The 27551-nt window shown below is 48.7% G+C and overlaps 2 pseudogenes; one reads left to right on the top strand and one right to left on the bottom strand.

The window, feature by feature from the left end:
• LOC146201127 (uncharacterized) overlaps positions 1-20978 on the top strand; it is a 46229-nt pseudogene extending 25251 nt beyond the window's left edge.
• Positions 20979-25011: 4033 nt separating this feature from the next.
• LOC146201126 (uncharacterized) lies at positions 25012-26266 on the bottom strand (annotated as a pseudogene).
• Between the last annotated feature and the right edge of the window lie 1285 nt (positions 26267-27551).

Here is a 27551-nt window from a genome sequence, read left to right as displayed (position 1 = left end):
CGGGGCGTTGCAAAGCCCAAAGGGCATGACGTTGAATTCATATAATCCATCTGGTGTGATGAAGGCAGTTTTAGAGCGGTCAGCGTCAGCCATTGGCACCTGCCAGTAGCCAGATCGTAAATCCAACGAGGAGAAAAACTCGGCGCCCTGCAAGCAGTCTAGTGCGTCATCGATGCGTGGCAGAGGATAGACGTCCTTGCGCGTGATCTTGTTGAGCCGGCGGTAGTCGACACAAAACCGGAAGGAGCCATCTTTCTTAGGTACCAACACAACTGGAGACGCCCAGGGACTGTGGGATGGCCGAATGACACCCCGACGGAGCATGTCGTCCACATGATCAGCAATTACTTGGCGCTCCGAAGCCGACACGCGATAGGGGCGCTGGCGCAAAGGTGCAGTTTTACCGGTGTCGATGGTGTGCTCTACGACAGACGTGCGGCCCAAGTCAGTTTGAGGAAAGTCGAATGAAGAAGCGAAGTTCTGCAAGAGGGCGACAAGTTGATCACGTTGCGCAAGTGGAAGATCAGCATCAATAGCATGTTGGAAAACGTCGGAGGGCGTCGAAGCGGTCGCAACATCGCAAGAGCACAGACTAACGTCGAAGGAGGGGGTTGAGTCAGCAAGAGTGGTGATATGACTGGGATCAAGCTCTTCAAGACGTCCAATGCATTCGCCACGGAGCAGGACTGCTGGGCAAGAAAATGGGTTCGAGGCGTAAAGTGCACTCTTGCCGTCTTGAATTTCGAGAACAGCGAACGGAAAAAGGAGGCAGGGATGACGGGAGGTGGCTTCGGAAGGTGTAAAAATCGCAGTCAAAGGAGTTACCCACTCACAAGACAGTGGTACGAGGGCAGCAGAGAACGGAGGAATGTCGGTGTCATGGGCGACGAGAAGTTTTGCAGTGCGGGGAGGGGTATCACAGAAGGGGGCATCACAGAGGGGGGCGAAGGCAATTTGTGCACGAGCACAGTCAATAACGGCTTGATGAGTCGATAGAAAATCGTATCCGAGGATGATATCATGCGAGCAGTTCGGCAGAACAATAAACTCGATGGGGTACAAGACGTCTTGAATGAGCACACGGGCTGTGCAAGATGCGGAGGGGTGAATGTGCTGTGATGAGGCGGTGCGGAGCGAAAAGTCGGAAATCGGAGTGGTCACTTTGCGAATTCGACGGCAGAGCGCTTCACTGATGACGGAGACGGCTGCACCGGTATCGACGAGAGCGAGAACTGTGGCGCCTTCTACAGAAACTTTGATAACATTAGCGGGACGGCATGGAGGACTTGAGGAATTCGAAACAAGCGCAGTTCTTGCCCCCGGAACTGCGACTGTTAGTTTCCCTCAACGGTGCTGGTAGAACGTCGCAGCATTGGAGAAAGCGATCGGCGCCGAGGAGAATGTGATCGACGAGTGGTATAGGTTTGGCGATCTTGTGGGACAAATTGAGAACCGGGCGGAATCATTTGCGAGCGTGAGTCGGTATCGTACGGGTAAAATCGAATGTCAGGCTGTGAAGGTTGGAGGCGCTGGCGACAAAGGCGCGCAACATGGCCCGGCCGACCGCAGGCATAGCAAATCGGAAGGTTGTCCGTAGTACGCCAAGGTTTCATAGGATGTGGGCGGAACCTTGAGGGTGGGGCTTGAAACGAAGGCTCAGCATGCGGCGGTGAACGGTAGGCAGGGACCTGCACATAGGAGCCAGACGTGGGCGAAGGTGGTGGCCTAGCCGTTACTTGGGCATACGTGAGAGGTGCCGTCACAGGCGGCACCACGGGGTTGGACGGCAAGGCATCAGCGACGTGTTCTTGCACGACACGGCGTATAGCAGGGGCCAAAGATGGAGCCAGTTCAGGAACGAGGCGCCCCGAGTCTTGAAAATGGGGAAGGAGTGAGATTTGACGTGCGACCTCTTCACGAATAAAATCTTTGATTTTTTGATTCAGCGGGCTCCCTTCAGAAGTTGGCGAACCACCCAGGGCTAATGCGGATACGCCTTCGTCGCACACACTGGAGCGGCGCCTAGAAGCGCGCCGCTTGCGGAGCTCGTCGTAGCTCTGGCAAAGCTTCACAAGTTCACTAACGCTGGTGGGATCTTTCGCTACCAGCATCTGGAAGGCGTCCTCAGAAATGCCCTCGAGGATGTAGCGGATTTTGTTTGCTTCCGGCATGGCCGGGTCGACTCGTTTGCAGAGATCAACGACGTCTTCTATGTAGCTGGTAAAGGTCTCATCAGCGCGCTGAACACGATCGTGTAAACGTTGTTCGGCACGAAGCTTACGCACTGCCGGGCGGCCGAACACTTCCGCGAAATTCTTTTTAAATGTCGACCAAGATGACAGGTCAGCCTCATGGTTGCGAAACCAGAGGTTCGCCACGTCCGTCAGATAGAATATGACGTTACTGAGCTTGTATGAGTCATCCCACTTGTTGTAGGTGCTTACTCTTTCATAGGATGACAGCCAGTCGTCGACATCTTGATCGGCCGTGCCGCTGAACAGGCAAGGGTCACGCTGGCGCACGACGCCAGCACACATGATCGTGGGTGGAACGGCCGGCAGCGTCGAAGTGTCTTGCATGGCGGTCGTAGAGGGTAGTGTACGGCTTCGCAGTTCCAGTTTGGGTGGGATCGTTTCCGGCACCTCCGCCAATTGTAATAGGGCGTTTATTGAAGCTCAGATGGAGAGCTGTGAGGACAGGACCTTGCAACGGCGAGCCCAGCGTACTTCGTCTTCGTCGCACAACGCACAGGTGCATGTCGATGGCGATGACTATCACAGTACAAGACTGTTATTTTCATAAATTTTATCATGCCTTATCACCTAGCACAGCAGTCATCACGCCGATTCATCGAACATCCAGTCGCATCATCCACACCTTGGCCGTTTATCCGCCACATGTGCGAACGACAATGCACCTCAACTCATTTTTTGTAATGACAGCCACCGACTGGAACGAACGATCTTTCTGCTGACATCGTCGTTCACTCTAACCCAAGCCATTTCAGAACCGCCTTTGAATTTTTTTTGTTTATCGCGACAATACTGTCAAGCCTGCCCCTCATGTAAAACCCCGCACTCCTAGGGTCTTTGAAGTACTGGAAATAAATAAACTGTTGATCCATATTAACGAATTACAAAGAAGTAACTAGTAAACCACTGAGTCTAATTTTTTATCCACTCTCGCCCACCGCAGACATGCTAGCTTTGATCGATTGTGCTCCAATCACCGCTGCATGAATGGGCTTAAGAATGTAAAACCAGACAGTTTAAATGCAGTTTGTAATATTATTTATTTCAGTTAGCTTCTTGGCCTAGTCGGCAATGTAGACGAGAGTGGGAGTGGACATCAACAAAATAAAGGAAGGGAGCGAAGAACAATGGTACATTACATTGTTAGTTACGAAGCCAAGTGATGTTGACAATGCAGAAATTACACAATAAAGTACTAAAAACAGCACAGTTAAAACAAAGGCTACGACCGTAAGTAGCAAACTATTTGATGGCAAAAACACAGTACAAGGTGTAATTAGGACAATAAACAAACATCGGTAACGCTCAGGATATAGCATAGTTAGCATCCTCAATAATAGCAATAAAAGGAAGCAGATATGAAGTTGCGTACAACCCGTAACGTTATCATCGGTAAGACAAAGTACCCAATCAAACCTGCAAGACATGTGGCTAAAATTATTTATTGAGAATTGGCCGTTGTTGCACAGTACACATTGCTTTTGAAGTCGTTGACATTGTCGGGAAGCACCAGTTCCACCCCGATGTTTCGGCTATAAAGGAATATAAGATAGTTTGAAAATCAGGTATTCCCACTAAACAAAAGTTATTGATACGTGATGCGAAATATGCCAGTGGCGTGATAAGTGAATTTTTCAAGGTTGGATTATTGTTATAAATTTAAAAAAAAAAGAAGACAAACGGAAGATTTTCTAGCATCAAGACGAAGGTGCTAGTGACACTATCTTTTATGAGCGTTACGCTCTATAGTTATAAACGACCATAATCCCCAAGAAAAAAACGTTATTAACACAGTCTTTGCGCCATGCGCACAAGTTGTGTTGGCTGAAGGCCGCTGCACAGAAACACGGGTTCCCTATTCCAGAAGCTCGTGCCTACATCACAGCACGAACGACTACAAGAAAAAAAATACTTCATTTAGCCAAGTGGCTAACGCTACGAGTGCACGCCAGCCACTTGACAGGTGCATGCTTCGCACATATATTAGCGTCCACTTCAAGTAATGCACGGCTCATGCGCCTCCATAACACAACACGTGGCCATAGAAAGTTCTCAAGTTTGACAAGAAAGTCAAGAATGCAACATTTCTCACCTTGCCGTCGCCCTGTTAAACGCGACACTTAGGAAAACTAGCCGTTCGGCAAACCGCGTCAGACCTGGTCGCACCGGCCGGCTAATACGCCATGTTGGCGCAACGGCGTGCCTTGGTGCCTTCACATGCCACTTTGTCCAGCGTGCTGTAATAAACTGTTCGAAATGCAGCTCAGTTTCGCAGGAACACAACATATTACACCTCGCCGCGGTTGGAAACTGCAGGAGCGTCACGAACTGCGCCTGAACAGCCGGCGCGCCTGTTCACGAGCTACGAAACTTAATTGGCACCAGGCGGCAGGGTCATGGTAAACTGCTTCAAATGCAGCGTAGTTCAGAAAAAAAACGTTGCTCACTTTGACGTCGTTCCAAACCGCAGTCATTCCGCGTAGCAGCCCACGAGAGATAAAAATATGTGGTCTGTGCCGATCAGGCGCGGTGAAGCACGAGCAGACAACCGCTCGCTCCCTTCGACCACTTTCGACCAGCAGCACACTCTCGATGCTCCTCCGCCACGCCAGCTAGATGGTTTGAAATGGACAAAGGCGCGTCTATTGATTGCGATGTTGTCTCAGAAATGTCCCTTAGAGAAGTGTATTGTGGCGTATAATAATAATTATGAGCATGTAAATTACAGAATTACAGAACACGCCGTTAAGCGAGTGGCAAATTACTTTTCCGCTGTACTTCCTCTTCGCTTGGCGTGCACGTAGCGCCTTCATGCGTGTGGCGCACGGAATAAGATAGACAGGGCATGGCCTCAGAGATCTTTATCGCGCCAGCTCGGAAAAACCGGGTGCTTTCTGATCCACCTGACTGGATCAGTGTGCTCGATGAACTGGCTGTCCTCAAGAAATTTTAAACCTTTCGTGACAGCCGAAGTCTGGTTGTTGCGAGTTTTACCATTATTGTGGATCTTTTTTGAATTGATGTGAACTCAAAACAGGCAATAAAGAAAAAAAAAGCTGGCGTGGCGGAGTGGTTAGCGTGCTCGTCGCGCACCCCGGAGGCCCATGTTCAATTCCTCAGGTCGACAATTTTTCCAACACTTCTTTATTTATTAATGCTTCTAGAATGTTTCGCTCACGGCCAACGCCGGACGACGCGGGACGGCGGCCGCCGACGACGACACCGACTTTTCTGCGACACACGGCCCTTAACGCTACCGCGTTAAAGCAATGGACGCTGGCCAGCTTCATGACATTATAAAGAAAGACATACTGCGATTGGAAGATATAAGGTCCGTTTGATTCGCCTGCACTACCTGAACTAGTTCACTTCGTGCTGCACTTCGCCATTCGTTTCCTGTGTGCAGACTAGCGCCCTCTGCACGACGGTGTTCTTTTCACGCAAGTGCAGATGTCGTGCAGGCCTAGTTCAGCTAAACTCTGCACTTTCTCAACAGCAAGTGCTGATTTCGTGCAGCAGCAGGCAGCAGACGACGGCGGCATATATGCTATTTTGGATGGAGTGAGGACGTTAATCTTGCCAGTAATTGATAAAAATGGTCAACCTACACGCGTTGACAACGGCTACGCCTACTCAACACCAGGTATGTGTGATGCTTTTTGGCTGCGCAAAGCGAGCACGTGCGTGAAGCACGTGAAGGCCGTCAAATCCGTCACATTGTTGGGCACGTGCTGCAGCCACATACACCGACCTACTACTTGTCATTTGTTTACTTACTTGTAGCTTGTAGTGCGATTTCCCTGTACTCATCTTAGCCAAGGGAAGGAAGCGACGCAAATTTTCTTTGTTATGCCGGCCATAGTTCGGCAGAATCATTCATGCATCGACTCATTCGCGCTCGATCACTATCGATCACGCTCATATACAGATCATGATCTGAATCGTGAGTCCGCGGCTTAGATCATGATCTGTGTTTTCGTGATGATGGTGTGCGCCTTCTTTTCTCATTATGCGTACAATGGAGGAAAGGTATTGTGCGACGACAAAGGACGCTTGCGGGCGCAGTGGCTTGACAACGTCTCTTGGTTATGGGAAGAGAAACGTTATTGGAAAGCCGTCCTACGCGCGCTCCCTGACATGCATTGTGCATTTTGCACACGATGAGTGTTGCCACTGATATATAGTTTCAGGTGGATAAAGGCCTATTCAAGCCCTTTCAGAATGTTTATGCCTGCTGGCAATATCCTATGATATTAAACTTTGGTTACAGTTGATAACAAAGTAAAAATCACAAGTGGCGTTTCCCTCACGAAAAACGATCAGCCAAACCAAGGCACTAAAAACTATGTCTCCTGCCTAAAATAATTGTCTTTGGTCTAAATAAATTGCTCAGTTCAGTGAGTGAGTTCAAATGACTAGAGTTGAAATCAGTAAGTCCAAATGAGTTGCGAGCCCAGTGAAGTGTGACATATGCAACGAGTGATTGACTCGTTTGAGTCTAAATGAGTGATTCAAAAGTTCGGTGAGGCCGAGCATGTGTGAACCTGAGTTTGAGTGAGCCCGAAGGTTGACCAAGATTTAGTGTGGTAGCACTAGTGATTTTGCCGAGGTATACTATCGGCATTGCGTTTTCAACGCTTCCTTGCTTTTTTGCAGTGCCCAAGAAAATATTGCCATGTGCCTAGCGCCGCGCGACAGCCGGGCTTGGTGCCGACGACGACGAAGCGGTTGTTGGCACGAGCGGCGCGCTGGTGCTGGACTCTGTGATCGGAACTACAAGCCGACCTTATTCTCACGTCCTCGGCTACGTGTACCTTCACGGCTCCCTGTGACTTGAGTCGTGACACTGGTGGAGGTACCATCGATGATCCCTTCTACTGCGGACGACCCTACGCGGCCGCCTCTCATGACCACTCCTGTTCATCGTACCAGCCGACGGCTCCGAGGCTTGCCCCCCGAGGCCTTCCCTCTTGACAAAGAGACCCTAGCTGTGGCAACGACACCACCCGCCCGTACCATGGCTGTCCCTTCCACCCCTTCTCCTGTCTCATCCTTCAGACCCCACGTACCCCTAAGCCATTTCACGGTGAGCAGTTTGAAGACGCCGAGGACTGGCTAGCTCACTACGAAAGGGTCGCGACGTTTAACGGCTGGGACGACGCTGCGAAAATGCGGAACGTCTACTTCAGTCTTGAAGACGCTGCTCGGACATGGTTTGAGAACCACGAGGCCATATTCTCTACGTGGCCGGCATTCCGAAGCCAGCTGCTCGGTACGTACGCCAACAGTGACTGCCGAGAGAACGCCGAGCGTGCATGCCCTGACCTCTCGAGTTCAGCGTCAGAACGAAGGGGTCGCAATGTACGTTGAAGACGTCATGCGCCTTTGCCATCGCGCCGACCCGTCCATGAGTGAGGAGATGAAGGTGCGGCACCTGATGCACGGCGTAAAAGACCAGCTTTTTTCCGGCCTCGTGTGGAACCCGCCCACCACCGTCGCGGCGTTTCTGGCTGAAGCTGTGATCATGGAGAAACTGCTACAGCAGCGATGCAGCCAGTACGCTCGGCCGCTGAATTCCATCTCCACACTACCGCCGTCTGACCGAACCGACTACAATCCCGGGACAGATATGAGCTCCCTTCGCGACCTCATTCGCATCCTCATTCGCGAGGAGCTCCAGCAACTTCATGGATCATTTACTCCTGGCGCGACTGCCCTGGCCAGCATCATCCGTGAGGAGGTCCAGAACGCACTCACGCCCCCGATAAGTACAGTCGTCCACCACCACCCCCGGGCCTCACCCAATGGATGACTCATGCTGATGTCACACGCCGCCCAGCCCTGCTACCTACCCCTTCGCCTTACACGCCACCTCAGGTCGCTGTGCACGCTGCGGAACCGCTGCCCCTTTGGACAGATCGGCGCCAGGCGCCCCGGAAGACTGATCTCTGGCGCGCTCCAGATAACTGCCCTCTCTGCTACCACTGTGGCGACTATGGCGAGGCAGGTCACCTCTACCGGCAGTGCCCTTATTGTCAGATGGGCCTTAGAGGATTTTCCCCCGACAGCCCTCGTCTACGGCCTGGTCAGCGGCCTCAGGACATCGCCGAGTACGTCACCCGCTAGCGTAGTCTGCCACATTCTCCTCGTCGCGAGTCGCGCTCACCTTCGCCTCGTGGCTCGTCGCCCTCTGGGCCACGGTATACCACTGATTGCCATGGTTCCTCGAGCCCTCATCGGGAAAACTAGCTCCGGCGACCTTTGGGGCCGAGGCCGCTGCACACCGTTTCGCCGCGAAGCTTCCAGGACCGCATCGCTCGATTCGCCCCGACGTCAAACGCCGAATTCCTGTCCAGTTTTCGCCGCACAGACCAGATCGCCCCGACGTCGTCCGCATCGCCGACCAGTTATCACTGCCGTGTCGCTTAAATCGCCCCGACGCAGCCCACAGAGCTGCCGCCCAGCTTGCGCCGCCGCACCGCTCGCTTCACTCCGACCTGCCGTCGACATTGAATTGTCCCGACGCCGGCCACCCAACTGCCGTCCAGCTTCCTCCGCCACACCGCTCACTTCACTCCGAACCGACATCGACAGGCCCTGGTCTTGGCCGGGTCTCCCTGGACATCCCTGTTATCGTTGACACGAAGGAGGTCAGCGCTTTAGTTGATACGGGAGCCGATTATTCTACCCTTCGCAGGCGGCTTACAAGCCCTTACGGAAATGCCATATCTGGACTTATAAAAAAAGTCCAGATCAGGTATATCAGGAATTGGGCAGATATGGTATATTAAAACAGATCTAGGCCAGATAAGGCATATCTGCCCAATTCCTGATTTCGAGTACCAGATGAGGCATATCTAGTCAGATATGCCTTATCTATCCAATTCCTGATTTAAAGATCTAGCCCGCATGCAGATAGGTTTTGAAGTATAGATCTATATATCTGCATTCAACATAACACTTTATTACAACGTACACAAAACAATTTCAGTATTCCAGCTAAACGCACACTCAATCAAGTTTGCCTAGGGAAACCTGAATTTCTCCTTTTATTTCATACCTTACAGGAAAATAGCTTTGAAACCACAGGTTTTCTTTTTTCCCTGCCTATATGGAATCGCTCAAAGACGGTCCTGAATTACGTGTGTATACCGAGGGTCAAAGACATGCTCATCCGTTAGTAAATATTAGGATCCTACTCATTTACGCGCAATACTATAACAAACTAATGAGATATCTGAACAGAATAATGTCTACACGAGAAGCTAAAGTGAAATACATTAACCTATTAATTAGATATTACATTTTTATTCTACTCTTTTACACACACAGCTTTAACCAGTAAATGCTTTTAGTTTGAGCTGGTTTACTTGAGAAGCTAAATAAAATAAACGGCTATTAATCAAACTAGACTATTAAAATGGAATTTAAAGGTTTGTCGACACCCGGAAAAGGTACCGCTAAACCGTAGGGGGATAAAACACACACTGCTGGGACTGCTGATAATACCTAAACCATAGCAAAGTACATATAGGCTGTCAGGAAGTACTGGTGTTACCTTAAGCAGAGTCAGTTCAGTTCAGGCGCTCAGTCATGTCCGACTCTTCGTGACCCTATGGACCATGTCACGCCACGCTTTCCGGTCTCTCACTATCTTCTTAACATCACATAGCTTCATCTGCAATTCCTCGAGAATGCCATCTAACCATCGCGTTCGCTGCCTACCCCTTCTCCGGCGACCCTCAACCTTTCCCAACATCAAATATTTCTCCAGCGACTCCTCTCTTCTCATCAGATGACCAAAGTAGCTGAGCTTTAACTTTAGAATTTGACCCTCCAATGAGCAGTCAGGGTTTATAGTCGACAATATCGACTGATTTGATCTTCTGGCAGTCCAAGTCTTCGCCAGCACCACAATTCAAACGCGTCAATTCTTCGGCGGTCAGCCTTTTTCACAGTCCAACTCTCGCATCCATACATCACAACTGGAAAGACCATAGCACGGGTTATACGGATCTTGGTTGGTAGACAAATGTCTCTGCTCTTTACTAGGCGGTCAAGCTAACCATTGCTCTCTTTCCCAGAAGCAGGCGTCTCCTAATTTCATGACTGCAGTCTCCTTCCGAGGTAATCTTGGCGCCCAAGAACAGAAAATCTGTCACAGCTTCCACTTCTTGTACATTGATGCACCAGGACTTGATAGGGCAAGACGCCATGATCTTCGTCTTTTTAATGTTCAGTTTAAGCCCAAACTTCTCACTCTCTTCTTGTACGCGCATCAGAAGTCTCTTGAGTTCCACTTCACTTTCTGCCATTAAAGTGGTATCATCCGCATATCTAAGGTTGTTGATACGTTTTCCAGCAATCTTCACTCCAGCTGAAGACTCGTCCAGACCGGCCTTCCTCATGATGCACTCTGCATATAGGTTAAATAGGCAGGGCGACAGTATGCAGCCTTGCCTCACCCCTTTCTCAATCGGAAACCAATCAGTAAGGCCATGCCCAGTTCTGACTGTGGCCTCTTGCCCTTCATAAAGGTTCCTGAGGAGACAGATGAGGTGAATTAGAACTCCCATCTCTTGGAGAGCTTGCCACAATCTGCTCTGATCTACGCATTCAAACGCTTTCGCATAATCAATAAAGCAGAAGTAAATGGGTTTCTGGAACTCTCTTGCTTTTTCCATGATCCAGCGAAGGTTGGCAATTTGGTCTCTAGTTCCTCGGCCCTTGCGAAACCCAGCTTGCAAGTCCGGGAGCTCCCGATCCACATACTGCTGCAGCCTACCTTGCAGGATTTTTAACATCACCTTAAGCAGAAACTGCAGTGTAAAATGAGTGAACGCGCCTAACTCGTGGTTGCTTTTCAAATTTGGAGAGAAAACGAAAAAAGCATGTCCGATGGGATTTGTCATGACAGCGATAGCTCTGCCCCTAAACCAAATCAAGCATGAAGCTACTTAGGTAGTGCAAATAATAATAATAATAATAAATAACGAAGGACCCTATCAACCCACTGAAATTTATCAAAATTGCTGGAGCGAAAGACAATTAAGCAACGAAATGTACGAACAATATCACATACTGGCAATTACCATCCAATTTACTGATTGGAAAATTAATTTTCCATCAAAATTATAAAGTGAACAATATCCTGAGGCTGGCAAAGGCTAGTTCCCGACAAGAAGTCTCACGCTCTCGGTTTTGGTGATCGGGCGTGAAGATGAGGCGGCACGATGAGGGTGCGATCCGACACAATGGTGAAGATTTGGCCGGGCCACCCAGGGCAGAAGCCCCGAAAAATTCAATCGTCCATCAGGTTCGCTGCCAAGGCTGGGGAGGCAGCTTCCACCCGCAGTGGGACACAGTAATTTCCTCTGTGCCAACGGTCAGACTGAAGCTCTTGTAGGTTTGCTGTCGCATTTTTATTACATGCACACAGCTAATAGCGAACAGGCGCTGGCACACACACACACACACACCAGCATACACAACATGCAGCACGCCCGCCAGCCGCACCGAACTCCGATGTCTGCCACCGAAAAGGAACGAGATACCAAGTGCTTAGGCGCACGGAGTTGAAAGGGAGAGGGCAAAGAAGTAAGCACACACAAAACGGAGAGCTCGCGGCCTACGCGGTATAGAGCGTGGCAGCGAGGAGGAGAGATGAAATGCGAGCCAGCGACGCAGGGGCCGCCGCTGTCTTAGAGGAAAGAGGGGAACGCAGGAGAGGAGGAGTCACTGTCTAGCCACTGCGGCCCTCGACGAAGCAACCGCCAGCTGTCGCTGAGGGTGAGTCACCGTCTGACAGCGCGGAGGGGGCCGTATACTGAACTGCCATCATTTTCTTGATATTTTGAATCGCTCAACTTAACCGACCATGCGCTTGTGCACCGGACTGCGGCCGCATTTTAAATGAAAATGCGAGTTAGTAGGCGGAAAGAGGAGCATGTAGCTATAACCCAGCACCCTCCTGGATTAAGGAACACATGGTGTAATAATTATAGTGCAGCGAAATCTGCAGAATATTTGAAATATTAGGAGTTGTAGCTATTTTCTAAATTGGATACAATTAACACTAAGCATGCAGGCCATGCTGAGAGTAGAAAAATTGAAGCTCGACCACATGATGCCAATATTGGATATTTGCAGAAGTAGACAAAGGCCATATATTGCTAATATACAATAACTATGGTGCCTACATAATTAGGGCCCGATGAGGTTATATAAAGTCCTGTTGATGTCGGGCATATATGGCCCTGGTCTGTCTATATAAGGTCAAGACGATGCCATATATGCCCTTTATCGGGCCACATAAGGTCGCGAGGATACCATATATGCCCCTGATCAAGCCATATAAGGTCCCGCTACCCGTTCAGATATGGATTATATCTTGCACGATATGGCCAAATCTGAGCCATATAAGGGCAACATTTTGCACATATATGACCTTATCTGGCCATATTTTGCTGCCTCATATATTTATATCTGGCAGCATATGTTCCATATCTGGAGCAGATATGGGATTTCCGTAAGGGAGGACACTGCAAAAAGTGATGATGCCATGGAACGAACCAGACATACAGACGGCAAGCGGACATGTGGTTGCACCACTGGGCAGGTGTACAGCCCGGGTTACGGTGCGAGGCTGCACATTTGTTGCGACTTTTCTTGTTCTACGCAAATGCTCTCGTGATGTTATTCTTGGCATTGACTTCCTTCGTAAGCACAATGCCAGTATAGATCTACCGAACCGCTTGGTGACGTTTTCCGCCAAACTGGCCACTGAAAAGCATGAGTACCGTGGGTCCCACTTCATGCTGCGAGTCGCCGATGATAGCCTCACAGTGCCACCACGCGCCAGCATCCTCGCCAGAGTTACCTGTGACGAGCCACATCACAGTCTCCGGGTTGCTGAGCCTAATGTCTCCCTCTCACTCGCCTCGGGCGTTTCTGTGGCAAGAGGTCTTTGTTTCCTTCGTGGCAGAGAGACGGTGGTGCTTGTCATCAGTTTCTCCAATGAACATCGACATCAGTTCCTTCCCTTACGGAAATCCCATATCTGCTCCAGATATGGAACATATGCTGCCAGATACAAATATATGAGGCAGCAAATAAGACCTTATCTGGGCCAGATAAGGTCATATATGCGCAAAATGTCGCCCTTATATGGCTCAGATTTGGCCATATCATGCATCATATAATCCATATCTGAACGGGTAACGGGACCTTATATGGCTTGATCAGGGGCATATATGGTATCCTCGCGACCTTAAGTGGCCGGATAAAGGGCATATATGGCATCATCATGACGTTATATAGACAGACCAAGGCCATATGTCTGGCATCAACAGGACTTTATATAACCTCATTGGGGCCTTAATTATGTAGGCGCCATAGTTATTGTATAGTAGCAATATATGGCCTTTGTCTACTTCTGCAAATATCCAATATTGGCATCATCTGGTCGAGCTTCAATTTTTCTACTCTCAGCATGGCCTGCATGCTTAGTGTTAATTGTATCCAATTTAGAAAATAGCTACGACTCCTAATATTTCAAATATTCTGCAGATTTCGCTGCACTATATTTATTACACCATGTGTTCCTTAATCCAGGAGGGCGCTGGGTTATGGCTACATGCTCCTCTTTCCGTCTACTAACTCGCATTTTCATTTAAAATGCGGCGGCAGTCCGCTGCACAAGCGCATGGTCGGTTAAGTTGAGCGATTCAAAATATCAAGAAAATGATGGCAGTTCAGTATACGGCCCCCTCCGAGCTGTCTAGATGGTGAATCACCCTCAGAGACAGCTGGCGGTTGCTGCGTGGAGGGCCGCACTGGCTAGACAGTGACTCCTCTCCCGCGTTCCCCTCTTCCCTCTCAAACAGCGGCGGCCGCTGCGTCGTGGGCTCGCATTTCATCTCTCCTCCTCGCTGCCATGCTCTATACCGCGTAGGCCGCGAGCTCTCCGGTTTGTGTGTGCTTGCTTCTTTCCCCTCCCCCTTTCAACTCCGTGCGCCTAAGCACTTGTCTCGTTCCTTTCGCGGTGGCAGACATCGGAGTTCGGTGCGGCTGGCGGGCGTGCTGCATGTTGTGTATGCTGGTGTGTGTACGCCAGCGCCTGTTCGCTATTAGCTGTGTGCATGTAACAAAAATGCGACAGCAAACCTACAAGAGCTTCAGTCTGACTGTCGGCACAGAGGAAATTACTGTGTCCCACTGCGGGTGGAAGCTGCCTCCCCAGGCTAGGCAGCGAAGCGGATGGTCGATTGAGCTTTTCGAGGCTTCTGTCCTGGGTGGCGTGGCCAAATCTTCACCATTGCGGCGGATCACACCCTCATCGTGCCGCCTCATCTTCACGCCCGATCACCAAAACCGTGAGCGTGAGACTTCTTGTCGGGAACTAGCCCTTGCCAGCCTCAGGATATTGTTCACTTTATTATTTTAATGGAAAATTAATTTTCCAATCAGTAAATTGGATGGTAATTGCCAGTATGTGATATTGTTCGTACATTTCGTTGCTTAATTGTCTTTCGCTCCAGCAATTTTGATAAATTTCAGTGGGCTGATAGGGTCCTTCTTTATTTATTATTATTATTATTATTATTTGCACTACCTAAGTAGCTTCATGCTTTTTGTACCGAAGCGGTGGCCTTGTGGTAGAGCATCCGCCTCGCATTCGGGAGGTGCCGGGTTCGATCCCCGGTGCCGCCGGTTACCCACCGGTTTCCAATGGGTACAAGATTTTTACCCCGGCCTGGTGCTCGGCTCTTCTGGGGTGAAATGCTTGGGAAAAGGGGTCACGGCCCAAATAGTTGCGCCGATGTGGCAGTGATTCGTTCCGCCATCGGACAACAATAAGTCCGCCTTGCGCGGCAACAGCCCATTATGTGGCCCTTTTTTTTCTCGCAAAGTCAGACAGGCCGGAAATCCGGACTTGCCGTGGGACTGCAGTGATCTCTGAGAAGTGAACTTCATCAGTGACAGTGAACCTTTACGTCTTTCGACACGCTGGCTTAGAGCGTTTCGCACTTGAATCAAGGCATTTTCTGAGTTTTCGCGTGTGCAGGACACGACTCGTTTTCAGTTTTGAACACCGTGAAACACGGTAACTCGAACCACCTTTGCAGGCTGAAGTGTTCGAAACTATTTTGCCCCAGATGGAGCGCAGCGGGGTTTGCGGAGCCTCTTCCAAGCGCACACCCCTGTGAGAGCCGGGCGCCAGGCCGGGGGGCGCTTGTACCCATTTTTACCGGTGGGTGTCCGGCGGCGGGTTTCGAACGAACCACCTCCCGCAGCCGAGACGGGCAGAGCTGTCGCTGTCATGACAAATGCCATCGGACATGCTTTTTTCGTTTTCTCTCTTAATTTCAAAAGCAACCACGAGTTAGGCGCGTTCGCTCATTTTGCACTGCAGTCTCTGCTTAAGGTAACACCAGTACTTCCTGACAGCCTATATGTTTAGGTATTATCAGCAGTCCCAGCAGTGTGTGTTTTATCGCACTGCTGTTTAGCAGTACCTTTTCCGGGTATCGACAAACCTTTAAATTCCCTTTCAATAGTCTAGTTCGATTATTAGCCGTTTATTTTATTTAGCTTCGCAAGTAAACCAGCTCAAACTAAAAGCATTTACTGGTTAAAGCTCTGTGTGTAAAAGAGTAGAATAAAAATGTAATATCTAATTTAATAGGTTAATGTCCTTCACTTTACCCTCTCGTGTAGACCTTATTCTGTTCAGATATCCCATTAGTTTGTTATAGTATCGCGCCTAAATGAGTAGAATCTCAATATTTACTAACGGATGAGCCTGTCCTTGACCCTCGGTATACACACGTAATTCAGGCCCGTCTTTGAGCGATTCAATATAGGCAGGGAAAAAAAGCCTGTGGTTTCAAAGCTATTTTCCTGTAAGGTTTGAAATAAAAGGGGAAATTCAGGTTTCCCTTGGCAAACTTGATTGAGCATGCGTTTAGCTGGAATACTGAAATTGTCTTGCGTGTGTTGTAATAAAGTGTTAATGTTGATATGCAGATATATAGATCTATAGTTCAAAACCTACATGCCATGCGGGCTAGATCTTTAAATCAGGAATTGGGTAGATAAGGCATATCTGACCAGATATGCCTTATCTGCCCAATTCCTGATTTAAAGATCTAGCCCGCATGGCATGTAGGTTTTGAACTATAGATCTATATATCTGCATATCAACATTAACACTTTATTACAACACACGCAAGACCAGATATGCCTTATCTGGTACTCGAAATCAGGAATTGGCAGATCGGGCATATACAACCAGATATGCCTTATCTGGTGCTCGCAATCAGGAATTGGGCAGATATGCCTTATCTGGCCTAGATCTGTCCTAATATGCCATATCTGCCCAATTCCTGATATACCTGATCTGTTCTTTTATAAGTCCAGATATGGCATTTCCGTAAGGGTTGGCGCTGTCATTGCTTACGTTGGCCATCTGCAGGAAGTCGCCGAATGTTTTGCTGAAGCTACGCCTAGCACTGAAACGGATCATGCCGTACACGCTGTCGACATCCATTCTAGCCTTTCCTCCGCTGAAAAGAGGCAACTCCACGATCTATTGCTGGAGTTTCGAGTGTGTTTCACGTCTTCATCAAAAGTGCAGCAAACGTCGGTCATTAAACACCGGATTACCACGCATGAAGGCACTCGACCCATCCATCAGCAGCCCTATCGTGTGTCTCCTCAGGAGAGAGACGCTATCTAAAAGCAAGTCAAGGAGATGCTCGCCGATGGCGTCATTCAACCTTCAAGCAGCCCATGGTTGTACGTCGCCTGTAGTCCTCGTTAAAAAGAAAGACGAAACACTTCGTTTCTGCGTTGACTATCGGAAACTTAACAGTATGACAAAGAAAGACGTCTATCCGCTGCCACGGATTGACGACTCTCTCGACCGACTTCGCCCAGCTAAGTACTTCTCCTCCATTGACCTCAGGAGTGGTTATTGGGAAATTGAAGTTGATGAGAGGGACCGTGGAAAAACTGCCTTCGTAACACCAGATGGGCTCTATGAATTCCGCGTCCTCCCTTTCGGGCTCTGCTGTGCTCCTGTCACCTTCCAGCGGATGATGGACACTGTGCTCACAGGTCTTAAGTGGCAGACATGCCTTGTTTATCTCGACGATGTGATAATTTTTTCACTGACGTTCACGGAACACCTGCACCGCCTGAGAACTGTTCTCGAAGCCGTCCGGTCTGCCAACCTTTCTCTCAAGCCTCAAAAGTGCCACTTCGGGTTCACCGAATTGAAGTTTCTTGGGCACATCGTGGGTGCTGATGGCATCCGAGCTGACCCTGAGAAACTTGATGCCGTTGCTGCCTTTCCCGTCCCCGCCCACAAAAAAAGCAGTCCGACGATTTTTGGGGCTGTGCTCCTATTATCGTCGCTTTATCAAAACCTTTGCACAGATGGCCAGCCCTCTGACTCTCCTGACTCGAGATGACGCATAATTTTCCTGGGGCGCCGAGCAGAAGATGTCTTTCGACGAGTTATGACGCCGGCTCCAGTCACCCCCGATCCTGGATCATTTCGAAGATGATGCCGACGCAGTTAAACACGGATGCGAGCAACGTCTTCCTTGGTGCCGTTCTAGTTCAGCATCAAGACGGGGTCGAGAAAGTAATTGCCTACGCCAGCCGTGCACTTTCCCGTGCTGAGTGCAACTATTCCACCACTGAAAAAGAATGTTTGGCGGTAGTATGGGCCGCTGCCAAGTGGGCCCGTACCTCTATGGCCGACCGTTTCGTGTCATCGCTGACCATCACTCGTTGTGTTAGCTGAAAAACTTAAAGGATCCTTGTGGCCGCTTAGCACGTTGGGCATTGCGCCAGCAGGAGTTCGATTTCGATGTTATTTATAAGTCTGGCCGGAAGCACACCGATGCTGATAGCCTGTCCCGTGCGCCCGTCGGCCCTCCTTCGTCAGATGCCACCGACGACGATAGCTTCCTCGGCGCAGTCACTACGTCTGATCTCGTTTCCAAACAGCGTGCCGACGACGAGCTGCGACTGATTATTGACCATCTTGAAGGTGGGCATCCTACAATACCCCGGTATCTTGCTCGGGGGTTGTCGTCGTATTGCCTCCGCAATGGGGTGCTTTATAAGAATTCTACGTCGAGTGCAAAAACATACCTGCTAGTCATACCGGCTGATCTAAGGCACGAAATCCTCCTGGGCTGCCACGACGAACCAACTTCAGGGCATCTTGGCTTTACACGCACCCTAAACCGAGTCCGGCAGAACTATTACTGGCCACATCTTTCTCCGAGTGTTAGACGTTACGTACAGACCTGTCGACAATGCCAGCGGCGAAAAAGCCCACGCTCAAGCCATCCAGTATGTTACAATCTATTGAACCACCCCTCACACCCTTCAAGCAAGTGGGCATGGACCTTTTAGGCCCATTTCCTTTATCCTCGAACGGACACAAGTGGATCGTAGTCGCCACAGACTACTTAACACGCTACGCTGAAACGAAGGCCCTTGCCCGAGGTACTGCCGGCGAAGTTTCTCGATTCTTTATGAACGACATTGTGCTCAGACACGGTGCACCGTCGACCATCATTACTGACCGAGGAAAGGCGCTTACAGCTCGGCTACTGCGGGACACCTTAACTCTCAGCCATACCGAGCATCGCACAACAACAGCGTATCACCCTCAGACAAATGGATTAACGGAACGACTAAACAAAACATTGGCGGACATGATCTCAATGTACATGGACGTTGAACATAAAATGTGGGACGAGATCCTGCCGTATGTCACCTTCGCCTACAATACGGCGCCGCAGGAAACCACGAAGTTTACGCCGTTCCGTCTCGTATATGGCAGGGAGGCCCGCACGATGTTGTACGCGATGTTCCCGTGCGGGGATGAAGCGGTCGAACCCGATGCCGCCCATTTCGCAGAACAGGCCGAGCAAGCCCGTCAGCTGGTCCGCTTGCACATCAAAGAGCAGCATGCCACCGACGCTCGACACTATAACCTTCGGCACAGGGAAGTCCACTACGAACCAGGGGACCAAGTGTGGGTGTGGACCCCTGTGCGCCACAAAGGCTTGAGCGAGAAACTGCTCCACCGCTATTTCGGACCCTATAAAGTCCTGCGCCGCTTAAACAGCGTTAATTACGAAGTCATTCCAGATGGAACTGTGACCGTCAGTGTTCGGCGCCAGCGGCCTGAAATTATGCATGTGGTGTGCTTAAAGCCGTACTTTTCGCGTGATTGAGCGCTTCCTGCAAGTGAAACCTTGCGTTATTGTACAGTTCACCTCACACCTAATTTTTTTTTCTCCTCTCACCTTGTCATCGGGACGATGCTTTCTTTCACGGGGGGGGGGGAATAATGCCACGTGCCTAGCGCCGCGCGACAGCCGTGCTTGGTGCCGACGACGACGAAGCGGTTGTTGGCACGAGCGGCGCTGGTGCTGGACTCTGATCGGAACTACAAGCCGACCTTATTCTCGGGTCCTCGACTACGTGTATCTTCACGGCTCCCTGTGACTTGAGTCGTGACAATATGAAGTTAACATCAGTGAATATTTTTGTATTATCCCACAGATGGCACAGTCGTGACTGTGTTTTTCGGTGACACTGAAGGTCAGAATCAAACGCCACCCCCAGCACCTACGCCACCGCAGCCTGGCTCTCCTGAGCCAGAGCTCTGGTTTCCAAGGAAAACTAGATTCCTTATTGAGAAATATAAATGCAGAAAGGAGCAGGTTAGAAAAAAAGAGGCTTCCGGTAAGATAGATTGATTTCATTGTTTTGTAAACTACTTTGTTTCCTCCGTTGATAAACACTCATTATGCAAGTTTGCATGTTACCTAGCCCAGTTTATTCCAGCAAAAGTTGATCTAGAGCCTTTTCTTTAATAATGAAAGTTCTGTGAGGTTAGCCAAATTGTTGCCGCAAATGTTTTGTACTTTAGCTCCAAAGTATGTTAATTTCAGAACTTGGGATTGATATCCTTTCTTTTCTGTGATATATCATGCAATGCAGAACCAAAACACTGTGGCAGGCGCTTGCCGACGCCATCAACGACGAATTTGGGGGAGAGACTACAGCCATTCAAGTCGAAAATAAGTGGAAGAGTTTGGAAAGAGCCTACAGGCGTACGAAACTCAAAAATGCGTCATCGGGCCATTCCCGTGCGACATGCGAATTTGAAGAGTGAGTGCACTACATCTCTGTTTCACTATGCATTTTAAAAATTTTGTCTAATTTTATTTTTCCTCGTTTCAGAGAACTTGGTGATGTTCTTGAGAAAAAACATCACATTTCGCCCACAGTTTTGCTTGCACCTGGAATAGTGCTAGAGAAAGGAAAGTCCAGGTAAGGTTACAATAATTGTGCAGTTCAGTACAGCCAAGGCTGAACGTGCTTATTTTTTTTTAGCACATCGCTGGACACTGAAGTGAGCGAACCGCCTTCTGACCAGCCGGAGTCGCCAGCTTTCGAAGAGCCAGAAGGGACGCACTTCTCTGGTGAGGAAGATGAATTAAACCAGCCAGGCCCAAGTACAAGAAATGAAAAAAGGGGAAGAAAAAAAAAAAACATCGCTGGGGACATTTATCAAAGTTTTTGAAGAAGCAAAAAAAAGAGAGAACACAAAGATTTAATAAGAAAATGGTTCCTTTAGAGCGCCTTGTTGCAGCTGTGGAAGCCCAGGCTGCACAACAAAATGAATAAAGAATTTTGCAGAAGCTTCTGACAAATGTTTATTCTTGCACTGTAGCCATTAGAAACATGTAAATGCTTGTAAGCGAGGGCAGTCTTTCCAGAAATCGGGAAAACTGATATAAAGAAAAAATGCTTCTGTTAAAACGCTCCTTCAGCAATTTGCAGAAGCAAAGAAGGCGAGGGCATAAAGGGTGGAAAAAAATTGGCTCTTTAAGAACGCCTCGTTGCTGCCGTTGGGGGGGGGGGGGGGGCAGGCTCCCAAAAGCAGTGAATAAACTTCCTTTCTTTTTCATACATGTTTATTAATTGTTTGCGCTGTAGTCATAAGAAACCGCACAGTGACCTAGTTCGCAAGAGGCGAACACTCAGCTCAGCACTGCGTTTGAGCGATATCATTTCTCATGCTTTCGCAGTTGCCAGAACTGTCAAAAGTGACACCATCTTCGTCATTCTCAATATCTTCGTGCTGGGGTAGATGCTCTAGGTCTTCGAAGAAGTCCCTCTCTTCATTGCACATGCTGTACAGCACACATGCCGCCATTACGATCAGGCAGCATTGCTTAATGTTTGCGGCATCCAGAAGGTACAACCTTCTAAAGCGTTGCTTAAGCAGTCCAAATGAATTTTCGATCGCGATCCTTTGTTGGGAATGCACCTTATTGAACTTCTTCTTCCACGAAGGAAAGTTTCGCCCATTGTCCCGGTACGGGCTCAAAAGCCAAGGTAGTAGCGGATAATCCGAGTCACCAAGCAAGTATGCATTGCTGTATTTCTGAGAACAGTCTTCAAAAAGAGGACTTTCCCGAAGTACTCTAGCGTCATGGGCCGGACCCAGGAAACCCAATAAACACATCAATAAACCTATTCCGATCGTCGCACAGGCCCTGCAGTATTATCAACGGCCACTTTCTAAGGTTGTAGTACGACTGCGGCGACTCTGGGTTAATCTCAACGTGGCAGCCACGCAGCCGATTATTTTGCGTGGTCCCTTGCCGCCGGCTTTCGCCAAGAAGACAGCCTTGATGCGCTCCTGCCGACGCTGGTCAGGGCAGGCGATTACAGACGCACTAATGCTGTTCAAAAAGTCCAACACTCTATCAACGCAAGCACTCACCAGCGAGACTGACACGTCGAGTCGGTCAGCCAACGAATACATGCTATTCTGGTGCCGGATGTAGCTCAGAGCGATAAGACAGGCAGTCACTTGAGGACAACCTCCGGTGGGGCATGGGAAAAAGTGCGACGCTTCGAAAGAACTTACAACAGTTTTAAAGGGGCCACGTGACAGGCGAAACAAACGCTTGAATTGGAAGTCATAATATCACCCTACGACTTCTTCGCAGTAGCGAGGCATGCGGTTTCGCTTCAGTCTCGCCAGCTTCGTCACTGCCACTGCAATACATTCCTCAAGTTATCCACTGCTGTCCGAGTCTATTAGCTCCATAGCTGTTTGTATAACCGTTGGCAGCAGGTCCATTTTCTTTCCCTCCGTAGCTCAGAGAACACAAATGACAAACGCGCGCGCGTCGCAAACGAAGCAGAAGGCTTGCACGACTTTGGCACTTTGGCATTCGTTACTATTTGGCGCTAGTGTCGCGCTACGCCTGCACGTCTGAACTGGCGCTGAATGAGTGTAGCACTTGCACGGCACTTGAAAGGCACTGCACGAACTAGTGCAGATCGTGCAGGGTGAATCGAACGGACCTATAGGCTACACGGTTGTGGCAGTTGTCTCGGACAACAATTCCCTTAATAGGAAAACTATGATGATGTTTGCACAGCCGCATAAATTATGGATTGTTTACCAAAATCCCGCAGATCTTTCATGACCGCTCTTTTATGTAGTCGAAGCTGTGCACCTCTTGAAGAACATACGAAATAATTGGATTAATCAGAAGAATCCAGGCACATGTATGTTTAACCCCAACTTCGACTTGCGGACAACAGTGTACATCCTGATCGTATCGATACGGCATCTTTCAAAGGCGTGAGAGAACTGTACAAGCAAGAAGCAACAGACCTTTTAAAGACTGGGTATGGACTAACATCATGGGCACTCAATCCAAGCAATTTGAAGCGCCAAAATGTGATTTTGGCGTTAGAGATTTTCCATCCGTTTGTAGCGGAAGCCCTTAGATCTAACAAAAGTGCTCCAACTTTATATCATGCAGAATCTACAGCACATTTCATCTCTATTATTGTTCGGGGGTGGAGCATTGTAACGTAAAAACGCTATTGAAGGGCGTCCACCATCGTAACACATTCTAGGAACCTGTCTCACAAACTTATGATGATCCTAGAATTCTTTTGCTTGAGGTCATGATAACGTGGCTTGATATTTAAGAATTTCTGAAGCATTACGCTGGAATCCTGACAAGAGAGACATTGACTGCATTGAGGCTCTCCGTAAACTCACTTTCGCAGTTTGCAAAATACTGTTCGCAGGAGCTTGGCCACAGGTACGTCTGGCTCGGGAAAATTCAGAGGAGATCCGTTTTGGCCAATACAGGCAGCTGGTAGGCAGCCAGTACCATATATCTCTGCGGCAGCTATATGAGAGCGAGGGATGAATCCGGCTGCAGAATATTGTGCCTATAATCACTGCTGAGGATTTGCAGAAAATTGAAAATAACACCTTGAGCTGCGCGCAAAGCACACTTTCGATTTCTGGTATCAAGAGTGACCTGAATGGTTTAAGCTCCCACATGGCTGTCATCACTTATGTTGGTAGATATTGTGCACATGCAGTGTTGAAAAAACTGAAATGCGACACTTGCAGGGAAATTTTAGTCACTGCTAGAGAGCAGACTGAGACGGAAGATGTTGACGATATGCATTCGTTATTCAGGCACCTAGATCGAGGCGGTTTGAAATTTCCCTCTTCCTTTGTTGTCACCATTGTTATGCATGCAGAAGTGATTGTCGAGAAACTTGCGGAGAATAAAAATTGTAATGAGTTTCTGGGTGGTTCTGACGAAAGGACGCTTGTCAGGGCACTCATTATTAAATCTTTACCCGAGCATGATGAATTAACAGAATGCATCAAAGGGCACACTTATGAACAGTTAGCCAGTTTGCTAGCAAACTGGGCAGATAACATACTTTTGAGCAATCTGTGCAAGCAGGGGAACGACCTTGCACGTTTTGCAAAAGAAGAGAGCGCAAATGAAAGTCGGTAATTTACTGTCTTGCAAGGCTAAGTTGCATACTTCATGCATTTTAGTAGTTGAAAAAGAATCACTGTGAATTTGGTGCAATTGCAGCGTTTCCTGACTTGGTTGATTGCATTATCTCTATTGTGTGCTCCTTACTGTCACTAAACGCTGTGCATATTGTTTACAGTTAAGTGCCCTCATATTCGAACTTTGTAAAGGCTGTTTTTTTTTCTGCTGTCTGAATTTATGCATGCTATGTGAACTCTACTAGACTGGGGTATAGTGCTTAGAGATCGAATGCATTTGAGTGTTATTCTGAAAAGTTGTTGATCGTAATGCATTAAAGAACCACTATGTATACAATTTGTGTATAAATGAATGGTTTACATACGTTCAGGTCCTCAATCCCTACCAAAATATGCATGACTTCAACAATACAGTAATTTGATTTGCGTATGTTGTAGAGGAGCACAACATTATAGTACACTTACAAATTGTACTCGTTATGCACTGTGTTGATGTTATTCTTACTAAAGCATTGTGAAGAATCCAAATAGATGCTGTGCTGTGAGCTTGTTATATCAGCGTATACTAATGAATGACCTTATCATTCCGCTAATTAACATGGTCTTTATTGAAAAAGCCTTGGCGAGCGATGCCTGTTTTCAAGATAGAGTGGCTCACGACGCCTTAATGCTGGAAACAAGCTCTGCAGCTTTCATAACTTAATATTCCAGACTCATTAAGCCACCGTCCGTGCAAGTGTTGATTGCTTTTTATCAAAATTTAGTGCACAAAACAACTGGCAGACTGAGTTGCTTGTAAAGAGATTTTTGGATTGTAAAACGTTTATTGCCAACAGTCTGAAGGGCATATAGGCCCCTCGCCTAAACGACGGCCAGAAGGTCTTGGCTCCTGGCGGCGTCTTCGGCCAGTTGGACGACTTGTTTGAGTCTCCGGATCGGAGCTGAGTAGGAGAGCCTCCCATTGTTCAAGTGACTTTATTTTTTGTCCCTCCAGGGGGGCAAAAGGGCATTTCCAGAGAATATGGTTGAGATCCGCTTTGGCCTTACATTGCTTACACTCGTTTGAATATTGTCCCGGATAATAACGACTACACATAACCGGGTTCGGAAACGTATAAGTTTGGAGACGGCGCCAAGAGGTGGCCTGACTCTTTGTCAATGATTTATCAGCGGCGGGGTACTTCGTTCGATTAAGCCTATAATGTTGTGTGATCTCTCTGTAACACACAAGACGATCCCTGTCTGCGAAGCCCTCGGTATGGCCACTGGCTCGCAAAGCAAGACCTCGAGCCAGTTCGTGAGCTGCTTCATTTCCAGCCAGGGATGCGTGTGCAGGTGTCCAGACTATGCGAATTTTGCGGTCGTTCCCTGCAGTCCGCAGGATTACGTTCGTCAGAGGGGAGACCCTCCCCTTGGCAAAGTTCATCACTGCTACCTTTGAGTCACTGACTATTGTTGACGCATCCGTGCCCACTATTGCAAGTGCGATGGCGGCTTCTTCTGCAATTTCGGGACTGCCCGTCGTGATCGAGGCGCCGGCTCGGAGATATGTCTCGGCGCTAGCTACCGCTATCACCATTCTCCCCTTCCCGCAATTAGCTGCGTCCACGTAGGCCACGTCTTCTATTGGATAGTTTTTGAAACATTTGGCTAGGGCTTCAGCCCGTTTCTCTCTGCGATCCTTGTGGTGGACGGGATGCATGTTTTTCGGTAGTGGTGGGATCATCAGCCTATCGCGCACGCTCTTAAGCATGTCCACTTTCGGACCTCGCTGACTCTCGTAAATTATTCCTAGTTTCGCTAGGATTTTCCTGCCTGTAACGCTTCCCGACAGCCTTTCGTACTGCGAGATTGTCACGCCTTCCACAATTTCATCCAGTGTGTTGTGAAGGCCTAGTTCTAAAAGTTTTGCGGTGGGGGTCCGAATTGGTAAACCCAGCGCCTGCTTGACACTTCTGCGAATGATCCCTTCCAGCATGGACTATTCCGCTGCCTTCAGATTAAGGAAAGGAGCTACGTAAGCAATCTTACTTATTACAAAGGCTTGAACTAATCTGATTAGATTCGTTTCTTTCATTCCATAGCGCCTATTTGCGATTCTGCGGATGAGCCGCATAGTCTGTTGCGTGCATATCTCCAACTTTTTTATTGTTTCTCCATTGAAACCGTTGTTTTGAATGTACAGCCCTAAGACTCTAATCCTGTCCGCCGTCGGGATATCGAGTCCCTGAGCCTTCAGAGATATCCGCGGGGGATCCGACCGTGATTTCCTCTTTGGTTGGTATAAAGCATTTCCGATTTTTGCGGGGAGCACCTAAGTCCCCTATCATTTACGTACTTTTCAACTTCTCCTATGGCCATTTGGAGAGTCTCCTCTATTTGGCCGTCGGTTCCTTTGCCAATCCACATAGTAATGTCATCCGCATACATGCAATGACTGAGACCTTCAATCGCTGCTAGTTTGCTAGGAAGCCCGATCATGGTCACGTTGAATAGAAGCGGGGACAGTACAGATCCCTGCAGGGTCCCCTTGCTACCTAGCTCTATGTAGTCTGATTTACTTTCCCGAAGTTAATTTGGGCCACTCTGTCGGAAAGGAAATTTTAAACATAGTTGTAGGTTTTCGGGCCTACTCCCAGGAGGCTGAGATTATCCAGGATCGCCTTGTGCGTGACGTTATCGAAAGCCTTCGCCAGGTCAAAACCCAGGATGACCTTCGTGTCCCGCGTTTGTGAGTCCAGAATTTCATGTTTCAGTTGCAGCATCACGTCCTGCGTTGAGAGATGAGACCTGAATCCCACCATGGAGATAGGATAAAGATGGTGGTCTTCCATGTAGTTGTTGAGACGCGTCTGCACTACATGCTCCATCGATTTCCCTGCACAGGAGGTTAGGGATATAGGCCTTAGATTCACGATCGACAGAGGTTTCCCCGGTTTAGGAATAAGTACCACCTTAGCCGACTTCCACTGCTTAGGAATCTCACCCGCCTCCCAACATTTCTGCATATAGGCAGTGAGTGCTGTTATGGAGTTGTCGTCGAGATTTCTGAGCAATTTGTTGCTTACCCCATCCGGCCCGGGCGCTGAATTAGTATTTAATCTAGCAAGCTCTGCTCGCACTTCGGATTCAGTAATGGGTTCGTCCAAGCGATCTTTGGGTATCCCACAGTAACCATGCAGAGGTACCTTCTCGGTGTCCCCTATGTACTTAGATCGAATCTCATCGAGCAGCTCTTGCTCTGTGCCCTCATGTTTATGCTGGATCTTTTGGAGGTTTTGCCTCTGGGCCGTTTTACATCCGACAGGGTCTAGGAGGTATCTGAGTAAACTCCATGTGCGGGCCAGACTTATATTCCCGTCCATTTTGTCGCATAGCGATTCCCAGTTTTGCCTAGAAAG

Source organism: Amblyomma maculatum, chromosome 2 (assembly GCF_055883805.1).
Source record: "Amblyomma maculatum isolate TAMU_Amacu chromosome 2, ASM5588380v1, whole genome shotgun sequence".
NCBI lineage: Eukaryota > Metazoa > Arthropoda > Arachnida > Ixodida > Ixodidae > Amblyomma > Amblyomma maculatum.
This window is presented reverse-complemented; position numbering and strand designations above follow the sequence as displayed.